A 9263-nucleotide genomic window follows, 5' to 3' on the forward strand; every position below is an offset into this window, starting at 1 on the left:
GGGGGACACTTTTCTCCACAAGGACACAAATATCAACCGGGAATTTGGTACATAATAAAGTATCTGAATGCCGTATTCTGCATGTATATGCATCAATCCAGCAGATGATACTTAGGCTGCAACCAACGATTATTGTCATTGTCGATTATGTTGTTGATTGATCGGTTATGTTTGGTTTATATAATGTCAGAACATTTAGAAAAATATCAATCAGTGTTACCCAAAGACCAAGACGATGTCCTCAGATGTCTTGTTTTGTCTACAACTCCAATTTATTATCTAAGTAGTTTCCGATTAATTTAATAGTTGACATCCATCGATCAATGGACGGATGTTTAACCTCCAAGTGAAACATTGGTATGAAATTGATTATCATGCCATAACATGTAGCAGCAGTTTGTGTTCACCAATAGAGACCTCATACTTTATAATAGAGAATCAATATATTGGTAAAGAATTAGTGAGACATCTCTGGAAGATTTTTTTGGTGATTACGCGTATTTCCTGTCACCTTTGGAGAATTATTTAAGAAGATTCCTACAACTGAAGTATCTTTGACTTTCAATAGCATATTTTTGAAAGTGAGAGAGAGATCACAGATCATCATTTTGACTAAGTAGCTAATTCAATTGTAACCCTGACACTCATGGCAAAAGGAAACCCTGGACCTGAACCTGGACCCGGGAACCTGTTGCTCAGTGGAGACTGTGCAAACACAGTGACTTTTACCAAAATGACTCCTTTTCTTTCTTTGCGATCGACATCCCTTAATATTAGCAAGAATGAACACGTCCATGTCACACAAGCATCTTTTACTGCAAGTGAATGCGTCCTGTATGCGAATAAATAAGCACACTGTGCCTGTGTACATAACTGCACTTCCATCTGTTAGCTTTAAGTGGAAGAGGGAGCGGGGATAGTAGCTTGTGATACTGGCACAGATGGTCTGTTCTTTCTGATAATGTTTCGCAGTCGGAGCCGTCAGTGGAGAGAATGTGTGGACTTAGAAATCCCAGTTGAATTCTAATAAACTCGCAGTACATCTCTGCAGGTTCTCAGCTATGATCTGTAGGGTAGAACTGGCCGCGGGAGGGAAGGAAGTAAGACGATAAAGAGAAACAAAGCGAGATGGAGAATTGGAATAGAGTGAAATGTGTGTGGGAGGTAATTTTTTTATTTCTTTTTATCTGGGAAACAGAGAAAGATGGCGAAGAAGAGAAATGCGAGAGCACAAAAAAAGCGGCGCATTCATTAAGAGGGGTAAACATGAAAACTGGTAGTTTGTAAGAAAGACGGGGTGACGGTGGCGCCAAGCGTGTGATTTCTAGCAGGAGAGATGATGTTAGAGGGGAGGAGAGACAGGCAGGTTAGAAAGATTAGTAGTAAGAAGCGAACAGGAGGTGAACAGATAGAGGAGGGATTACAGGAATCCCCTGACCTCACCAGGCAGCCATTAGAGCAAAACTAATTACCAGCCAACGACCCTGGAGATAGAAGTCGGTGCCCCCGCCATACCACGGTCCACATGCACGCTCGCACAAGTGTGTGTGCATACTTAGTTTCCTGCTCTGCCTCTGTCCCTCAGACCCTAATTCATATGATGTATGGGAGCAAAGGGAAATGTCTAATCACCCCCACGAAACGAGAGAGAGGAAGCACCTTCAAGGGACCTTTGCTGTCCCTCCCTCCATCTTTTCCTTGTACAGCCACAGCTCCATGCCTTGTGCTGTACTGTGTCCTTAGGATTTTATCGACACTACTAACTTCATTGATACTCCTTATCTCCTTATTTCCACCGTCAACGCAGGAGATGCTGCAACGGGATAATAAATTACACCGGAACGAATGTTGGATGCATTGCCATGAAATTCGGTTCAAGCGTCGGCGTCCCCAGGAGAACGAATGGTGATCCCTTAACTTTTCCCTTAACTCTCGCGCCATCATCAGCCTCGGCTGTACTTTGTGTTTTGGGCTAATTTGCCAGTTACCAAATGTTAGCATGCTAACTCATCAGCTTGATAACATCGTACATGTGGGCATGTCAGCTTGCTAACCACGATCATACCAACCACACCCATTTTTACATTCCATTCATCACAACTGCTCAGCATCAAAGACAAACTTTGCACCTTTAATCTAACTTTACACATATTACAGCCTCACAGAGCTGCTAGTTCCTCACTTCAGTGCCCAATGTCTCACTGTTTTCCGAGCTACTGTAGTTGTCATATTTTGTCGACGCTGCTTCAAGGCTTTCGTCAAACAAAAGTGGGCGTGGTTTCATCTCCCCCATGCACCCTTTTTTGCATTTTCTTTTTTAAATCATGCATCGGGTGGACTTGTAAGGTACGCAAGGTATGATTTAATATCAGTCATTCTTTAGACAGGGATGGAAAACATGCGATATGTCATTATTCTTCCAGACAGCACTGGGGCACACACAGGAACTAGAGTCGTAGTTCAAAATGCAGCCTGTAAAGCCTTCCTCATAAATTTCTATATATAGTGAGCCATTTGGGTTTGTAATGGATGGCAGGGAAATATAGACCTTTCCAAACTGACCACATAAAAATTCTAAACGGACCCGTATTTTATAAATTCTTGTGACGATGTTTGTTAATGCAGTAGCTGACAGGATGTAAACTAAGACCAAAGCTGTTGCCAAAGCAACAGAAGGGCATTAAAATGTCTATCGGAGAGGGAAATGTTTGTCGAGCAACGTTTCCCTTGAAATCAGATAGAAAGACTGTTTGTTTGTTTGCGGACCCTTTGCTCTCAGCAGAGGCTTTCAATGCAATCAATATTTGATAAAGGCAGAGTGAGGGACATGAAAAGGTGTGGCACACATCCAGCCATTGCTCTGCGAGGTGTCGGAGTTCCTTTTTATCACAAGGCTCGACTGATACTATGGTTTGCCTCGAAGCTTAGAGGAAAGTCACACGGGTACTGTAGGTCAGAGAGATAATCAGACGGAAAGGCTTTCTCACGCACACAGATATATGGATTCATACACAGATACACAAGCACACAATCTGTTAAAAAGACTCGGGGCTCAACGCTTGGCGCTTCTTCTCCAACTCTGGGCTTTAGTCGAAAGTCCTCAGTCTGAGCGCTGGACCTCTTCAATTAGAACACACTCTGAAGACTGTCTGAAGATGTCCGCTGGGAACTCGAGTCCATTACCTGTGAGACGCCGCTGACCCGCAGCTCACTCTGCTGTCGAGCCTTGAAGTGTGGCCGTCATCATTAAGATGTCTCACCTTCACACATCCACCTGAAACCCCAAACATTTGTTCCTTATTGTGGATAGAACCACAAGCATGTTGTTACCTCGTGGTCGGCATTCCAATAATCTGTCATATTTTACAAGCCAGTTGGATCATTGGAATTAAAAGTTGTTTTTTATTTCTGTTTTTCGATATTTAGCATTGTATCATTTTGTCTGAGCATCGGAGATACATATTGTGATTATCGAAGTGAACTTGTAATCCCATTTTGTGTACCACAGTTGTTGAACTAGTGCTGCACTTTGCCATCTTTATCCTGTATGAGGCTATTTGTCATAACTGTTTTTTCTGTGCAGTACTTTCAAAGGATAGAGACAATAACTATGGACACATGTTTGCAACCTAACCAGCGCCATTTTCTCATTTCCTGCAATACCTTCACACATGATCCTTCTGCCTCCACTTAATCACATGGCAAATATGGGATTAAAAAATAAACAACTTCAATGTCACAGGTGGTGAGCTGGTGATCAATACACACAATATGTGCTTAACCTACTCAGATGAAATTCCTATTAGGCATGATGGATTAAGCGAGTAGGGATGCATGGATTTTATAATCATTGTGATATCAACCCGGGCTCTCCGTACAAAGTGTTGACTGGTGGTTTATTTCCAAGAACAGAGTTTACTATTGGTGCATTAATATATGAAGCCAGTTAGCATTTTCTGGCCTTTACTGTTTCTTGAAGTGGCTTTTTATGTGCCAATGCCGATTAAAACACTTAGAATCCAGAAGGTCGGCGCAGACAGTATTACTGGTTTGTTTTTGTCATATTGTGATCCATAAATATAACTTTGTGGTGGACGCGTGCAGGGTAGAAGCAGGACTCATGCAGGAGGGCTGGTTGTGATGATTGCCGTATTTGGCCTGTTCTCCAAAGAATCCACTTAGCCTTGTTTGTTGAGAGTAAAAAGGACTGTAGTGCATAATCACGTCTACTCCAGTCAACCATGTTGCCTCAGTGGAATTAAGGTTTATGTGTTGGAAAGACAGTGGGATATTGTGCGATAATTGAGTCTATCAAGGCTCGTTTGGCATACCACTCCTCCCGTTGTAAGCATTTTTTTTTTCTTTTCTTTTTTCCTTGCCCGTCTCACTTCCATGAAAAGACAACAACAATAACGAGCAAACAAGGGTGAATTGGAATATGATGTTTCTAATTAAAAGTTAATTTATTCCCCGCTCGCATGCCGTTTCGTCTTATGTAACCACCGCTATCAAGCAATTAAAAGATAACCCTGCATCGGGAGGTCAATATTTTCCCATGTATTCTCAAATAAAGCACACGCAAATAAACAGGAATCATAATAAAGTGCAGGCCAAGGCCACAGCGCTCCATGGTTTATTCATGGAGCTTTTGCCTAAAGTAAATTTGTCATATAGTTTCAGGGGTACTTTCTGTAAACACACGACCTAAGTACATATAGCATCTTTGACATCCTGCTACAAATTATTCTAATGGGTATTTTAATGATGTGTGTACTGTATATATATATATATATCATCGGTGTCCTGTACAAACCTCACATGTCCACATTTGATACTTTCTCAACAACGCCGATAAAAACCAAATGTTTAAATAACTGATGTTATTTAGCTCCCCATGTATACTGCTGTCTATAAGGCCACCCAGTGTCTCGTATGAGATTTAATACACTTTTGTTCACATTTAGCCACACGCATACGTCTCCATTGGCTGGATCACAACTCTGCCAGCTCTCAATCTTGGTTTTTCCTCAGATACATGCTAATAAGGTGCTGTTACAGGGGCACAGATGGTGGCGTTATTGCACCCGTGGCTGTTTGATAACTGCCAAAAAAAATGTCAGAAGAGGACTAACTTTAGCTCCTTAGCAGTTTAGTTACAACAATTATGCATTAGTGCTAATAGCCAGCTGACTAACAACTATCCAGAGACAAACACATGGATGGATCACATGTATGAACTAAGAGTGAAACAAAGGTTTTATCATCTTCACACTTCAAAACGACCCCTATGATAGTTAGCCCACGGACTACAGCCACCTCGCCCGGACCAGGGAAACCGGGGCACCCTCCCGGAGCCAGACCCAGGAGGGGAGCTCGTAGGCGAGCGTCTGGTGGCGGGCCTTTGCCCATGGGGCCCGGTCGGGCTCAGCCCGAATAAACACCATGGAGCAGCCACCCTGTGGACCCACCACCCGCAGGGACAAGCATCGGGGTCGGGGGCTATGCAGACCGGGCGGTGGGTCGGGCGGGAGGCCCGGGCATGCCGATAGCCGGCGGCATAGACTAGCTCTAGGGACGTGGAACGTCACCTCGCTAGCAGGGAAAGAGCCGGAGCTGGTGCAGGAGGTGGAGCGATACCAGCTAGAAATAGTTGGACTCACCTCCACACACAGCGTTGGCTCTGGAACCAAGCTCCTGGAGAGGGGTTGGACTTTGTCCTTTTCCGGAGTTGCCCAGGGTGAGAGGCGCCGGGCGGGAGTGGGGATACTCACGAGCCCCCGGCTGAGCGCCGCTGTGTTGGAGTTCTCCCCGGAGAGCGAGAGGGTTGCCTCCATGCGCCTACGGGTTGCGGGGAGCAAGGCTCTGACTGTGGTTTGTGCTTTATGCACCAAACAGCAGTTCGGAGTATCCGGCCTTCTTGGAGTCGGTGGGAGGGGTCCTGGAAAGAGCGCCGCCTACCGACTCCATAGTTCTCTAGTTCTCTTGGGGGACTTCAACGCTCACGTGGGCAATGACGGAGAAACCTGGCGGGGGGTGATTGGGAGGAACGGCTTGCCCGATCTGAACCCGAATGGTGTTTCGTTATTGGACTTCTGTGCTTGCCACGGTTTGGCCATAACGAACACTATGTTCGAACATAAGGTGGCTCATAAGTGTACCTGGTACCAGAACACCTTACGCCGAAGATCAATGATCGACTTTGTAATCGTATCATTTGATCTGCGGCCGTATGTCTTGGACACTCGGGTGAAGAGAGGAGCAGAGCTGTCAACTGATCACCACCTGGTGGTGAGTTGGATCAGATGGCAGGGGAACCAGTTGGAAAGACCCGGCAAACCCAAACGTGTAGTGAGGGGGAACTGGGAACGTCTGGTGGAGGACCCTGTCCGGGAGGTCTTTAACTCCCACCTCCGGAAGAACTTCTCACACATCCCGAGGGAGGTTGGGGACACGGAATCCGAATGGACCATGTTCAAAGCCTCTATTGTGGACGCGGCCGCTAGGAGCTGTGGCCGGAAGGTCATCGGTGCCTGGCGTGGCGGCAACCCGAGAACCCGGTGGTGGACACCAGAGGTGAGGGAAGCCGCCAAGCTGAAGAAGGAGACCTTCAAGGCCTGGTTGGCCCAGGGGTCTCCTGAAGCTGCTGACAGGTACCGGCAGGCCAGAAGGGCTGCAGCTGCGGTGGTCGCGAATGCTAAAACTCGGGCATGGGAGGAGTTCGGGGAGGCCATGGAGAAGGACTTTCGGTTGGCGTCAAGGAGGTTCTGGCAAACCATCCGACGGCTCAGGAAGGGAAAGCAGGGCTTACCCCAGGCTGTTCTCAGCAGGGGGGGGGGGAACTGCTAACCCGGACAGAGGACATCGTCGGGCGGTGGAAAGAGCACTTTGAGGAACTCCTAAACCCGACCAACATGTCCTCTGCAGAGGAGGCAGCGCCTGAGGACCTAGGGGGAGGCTCACCCATATCCCTGGCAGAGGTCGCTGAGGTAGTCAAAAAGCTCCTTGGTGGCAAGGCGCCGGGGGTGGATGAGATCCGCCCTGAGATGCTGAAGGCGCTGGACATAGTTGGGCTGTCCTGGCTGACACGCCTCTTCAATGTCGCATGGGGGTCGGGATCAGTCAATCATAGATGGATATCATAGTAACATTCATGAATGATTAGACAGTGAGTCACTGCGGATACAGACGGACAAAATGAGCTTCCTTCATAGGCTGGCTGCTCTAGAGACAGGGTGTGGAGCTCAGACATCCCGGAGGAGCTCAGAGTGGAGCCGATGCTCCTTTTGCGTCGAAAGGGCCCATCTGAGGTGGTTCTGGCATCTGATCAGAATGCCCTCTGGACGCCTCCCTTCAGAGCTTTTCCAGGCACGTAGAACTGGTAAGAGGCCACGGCGTGGTCCCAGAACACACTGGACAGATCAGGGAATCACTTAGGGAACGCCTCAGGCTTCACCAGGAAGAGCTGGAAAACGTTTCTGGGGAGAGGAACGTCTATAATACTCTGCTAACTCGGCTGCCCCCCGCAACACGGCCCGGGACACGCAAACAAAAAAAAGGAAGGATGGATTAGACCAGGGGTGTCAAACTCATTTTCACTCTGGGCCACATCAGCATCACAGTCGCCCACAAAGGCCCCGTTGTAAATATAAGACTGTGTAAATGTAACTACTGCTAACATATTGGTAAATAACTGTCTCTGCATTTGATTATTGTTTATTCAAGTGTTAAAATATTGTACATGCAGTTATATAAATGTAAAACTATATTTAAGCACATTTCAGTTATTATAACTTAAATCCTTTTTAATTTAGGGTTAAGAAACCCACATTACTCTATCAAACTGTTAAAGAAAATATCAAAGACAAATATCAAACACAAGTTATTACAATAACTTTGTTCAATGCTTAAAATCATTTCAAGGGTGCGTTTGCACAATCCCACGTGAAGTGTTTCATGTGTTGTAAAGCCACGTTTAAAGTGGTCTTCAACATACTCACAATACATTTCCATGTCAAGTGTACAGTAACCAGCCAAAGAGCTGCTTCTGTGACTGTTTAAGTATCATCATTATGACTTTCTATCTCATAATTTCGACCATGGGGATATTTTTATTATCACATCTAACTTTAATTTTTATTTTTTAATTTAAAAAAAAAGAATTCTGGCGGATTCGCGGGCCACATAAAATGACGTGGCGGCACCCCTGACTATTGTACTACTGTCTGAGAAGTTCGAGGGAGGTCAGAGACTTTGTAGTGGGTTGGTGGTTTTGCCCGTCCTGGCTCTCTGTCCTTCTCCCCAGCCCCTGCTCACTCCCCAGACCTGCCAGTCCTGGTCACATGACATCCCCTCCCACCTACACACCTGTTCCCACTTTCCTCATCAGACCTGTAGTTTCTAGAAAACACACCTAAAACATTTTACTCTACTATATATTTGGAGTTTTTTACGACAAGTAATTGTTCTTTGTATATAAGAAACATTTCACCAACAAAGACCACGATTCTTATGATTGCAAATTAGTTTGAAATAACATAACATACATCACAAAAAACATATCAAAATAGAACTGAAGCCACCGGGAGATAATTGACACACTTACACAGGGAGACACAGGTTGTTAAATCAGGAGAAACTTAATTTACAGTGAACAAATACATTTATTAAATTGTGCAAATTAAAGTTAAAATTTTGGAGAGTCGACACTGGTGGGGGTGTTGAAGACAGTAGGGGCAGGCTGAAGATCTAGATGATGGCATGTGGAGTGGGACTGCCCTCAGTGGAAGAAACCTTGAACACTGGATGTGATGATGAATGGGGAGGAGGGTCACATCGGTTTGTACTGAAATGACAGCTGACTGCACAGAGGAGAACAGGTCTTTAAAATTTGATGGGAAATGATTGGCTGAGGGAGGCCGTGGCGAAATCGCCCACTGTCAGCTGATAGAGTAGGAGCCAGAGAGATGTGTGAGTGAATGAGAGCACAAAAAGACTCTCCTAATGTAGGAAGTTAGAGTAAATCCTCAAACTTTACATAGTTAATTAATTTACAACTGTATGATTATAAATATCACATCACTCCTCTATGCAAAGCTCTCTAAGTTGTACTGTACTTAACTCTCAGTAAATAATCAATGCTAACAATTTGATATTCAAGGAGGGATTTGTTGATCCTTAAATTATTATCGTGGCACCAAACATACTAAGCTAAATTACGAAAAGTGCTAACGGACAAAATCTATTCTGAATCCAATGTTACAGGT

This window comes from Anarrhichthys ocellatus, unplaced genomic scaffold (assembly GCF_004355925.1).
Source record: "Anarrhichthys ocellatus isolate YVR2014 unplaced genomic scaffold, GSC_Weel_1.0 scaffold35, whole genome shotgun sequence".
NCBI classification, from domain to species: domain Eukaryota; kingdom Metazoa; phylum Chordata; class Actinopteri; order Perciformes; family Anarhichadidae; genus Anarrhichthys; species Anarrhichthys ocellatus.